A 2862-nucleotide genomic window follows, 5' to 3' on the forward strand; every position below is an offset into this window, starting at 1 on the left:
TTACAACTCTTTCTCTTCGAAAACTTTCTTTGTGTACCTTCTGTGTCGATGGGCAACCTTTCGAAAGCCATTCTTGGTCTTGAAGAATTGTATAGTACAGCAGGTAGCTATCCCCAATGTCTACAAACGTCTTTATCTGTTTATTTTTCATTTTATTTTTGGGATTTTTAATGTCTGATACCGATTCTTTTAATGCAATGAAATATTGTATAACCCTATACACAGTTAGTTTCCAATATTGTTTATGATATCATACATATTTTAGTTGTAAGGTACATGATTTTCTTGGAAAGAGCACTTTTTGCCTTGTAATTAAATTTATGATTTTTAATTAAACTTAATTTAAGGTCAAAGTCTAAAGGATACTAGGTGGCCAAAAAAGATAGAAAAATGTACTCCGCCCACTAGAAGAAAACGAGGTAAACCAAGACAGTCATGGCATGGAGAGAAGATGTCGAAGATGCAAACCGCCAGAGATTTAAAAACTGAAGATTGCTTTTACAGAAAACGCTGGAAATTAGGATGCGATAATTAGGATGCGATAAACGGCGCCCCCTGTAGGAGTCTCGCCATATATATATATATATATATATATATATATATATATATATATATATATATATATATATATATATATATATATATATATAAATATATATACATCTTTACTTAAAAATCCTTTTTTGATGTTTTAAAGATGTATTAAATTAGCTATATATATATATATATATATATATAGCTAATTTAATACATCTTTAAAACATCAAAAAAGGATTTTTAAGTAAAGATAACTACATCTTTAATGGGAGCTTACAATTTGCATAAATATTCATTGTTAATAATTAACAAGGGGATTCATTGAGCTCCATGATCTTCAATTTAAACATGGATGAAATCATGAAAAGCGTTAACAAAGGAAGAGGACACAGAATGGGAAACAAAGAAATAAAATAAAATACAATATTGATAGCCCAAGATGAAGATAGTCTGCAAAGACTGGTCCACAGATTTAACATAAGGGCAAAAGAATTTAATATGACAATCTCATCGCAAGAAAACTAAAACAATAGTACTTAGCAAAGAACCAACCAGACGTAAAATAGAAATTGATGGCATCAGTATTGAACAAGTAATGGATATAAAATACCTGGGAATTACACTGTCTAGCTATGGAGACCTGGACAAAGAAGTGAGAGATCAAGTACAAAAAGCAAATAGACTGGCAGGATTAATAACACTATATGGCGAAACAGACACATTAACACTGAGGATGAAGTCAAGAATTTATAAAGCCAGTGTAAAACCAATAACGACATATGCCTCAGAAACAAGACCCAACACAGCCACAACGCAAAGGCTACTGGAAACGGCAGAGATGAGAGTACTGAGAAGAATTACAGGAAATACGCTAAGAGATCGAAAGAGAAGTGAAGACATTAGAAAAAAATGTAACGTACAGTATATAAATGAAAGAACACAAAATAGAAAAAAAGAATGGAATAGCCATATCAACAGAATAGAGGAGACCGTGTCGTCAAAATAGCAAGAGATAAGTCACCAATCGACAAAAGAAGTATCGGACGACCGCGCAAAAGATGTGAAGTGACAACCTTCCATAGAGGTATTAATCCGCCAATGAACAAGCAGAATTGCTTATAAAGAGAAGGAAGAAGAAGAAGAGGAATATTGTTAATGAAACATGGCAAGTAATATGTGTCATTCCTAGCGACATTATTACGCATATGGTTCATTTTAGCTCAGTTTTATTTTTTATTTTTGCCTTATGTCATTTCCATTCATGTAATGCTTCAAACTCTGTACGAGATTTTAACTACTAGGTAGAAGCACAAGGTAATGTATTCAAATTTCTAGACATTTGATCCATGTGTCGATGGTTAGAGAGAATAGTTTTTTCCTTAATTAAATATTTATTTGGTGTTTATTTAACTGATAAACTAATTTCCGAATCCACCTATATTTACCTTTTTCAATCCAAGACTTTTTATAAAGATATAATGCATTTATATTGTGTAGCGACTGTGCTTGTGTAACGCCACTGATCGAATAAACTAGAACTAGGCTACTTCACTGATAGGATAAATAGAACATCCTATAATGAACGAAGCGACCATCAAGCAAATTCAAGGAATTCAAGGAAAAATCAAGCAAATTCTAGAAAAGATATAAAAATATCAATATCTGTTTGACACTAGTTTGATAACAAAGTTTTAAAAGTGAATGTCACTGACCATAAATTATAAAGATAATTTGATATCTTTTGTATGCCTAAAAAGTTAAATAAAGTTTGATGTGTTAAATTTCGACCTATTTTCCACACGATTAAATTTCCTGAAGCAGTTCCTGGAAGAATCGATGCAATAATTGGATAGCTCTATTTTTAAAATATATTTGTTTGCATCCATTTATCGGCCGCTCAAATAAACGTTTTTAAATAATCCTTTTCCCATATTTTCTCATTCTCTTTTATACAACTTTTCAACAAGGTACTTATAAATATCTCAAGAAAAATTGGGGGCCACGTTATAGAATTTTCATAAATAGAAAAAAAGTTTTTATTGCATCATATTCCTATCAGCACTCTTGTAAAATTGAGCTCGCCATCCAATTCTCAATTTATCTCTGTAGATATATAATCTAGCCCACGGCATCGTTCGTATCCCACTGGTTCATATACCGGCGGCATATAATGCAATTTATAACTCGAAAATAAAGAGTGAAATTGTGCGGTTGAATAGATGCTCAAATTGCTGGTAATAGAGGTTTATCTTTTTTATCGAAATATAAAATGGAAATACACCTGCGGGTGCTAATACCTATTATAGTTTAATCTTCACAAATTAA

The sequence above is a fragment of the Diabrotica undecimpunctata genome, chromosome 3, assembly GCF_040954645.1.
Source record: "Diabrotica undecimpunctata isolate CICGRU chromosome 3, icDiaUnde3, whole genome shotgun sequence".
Taxonomy (NCBI): domain Eukaryota; kingdom Metazoa; phylum Arthropoda; class Insecta; order Coleoptera; family Chrysomelidae; genus Diabrotica; species Diabrotica undecimpunctata.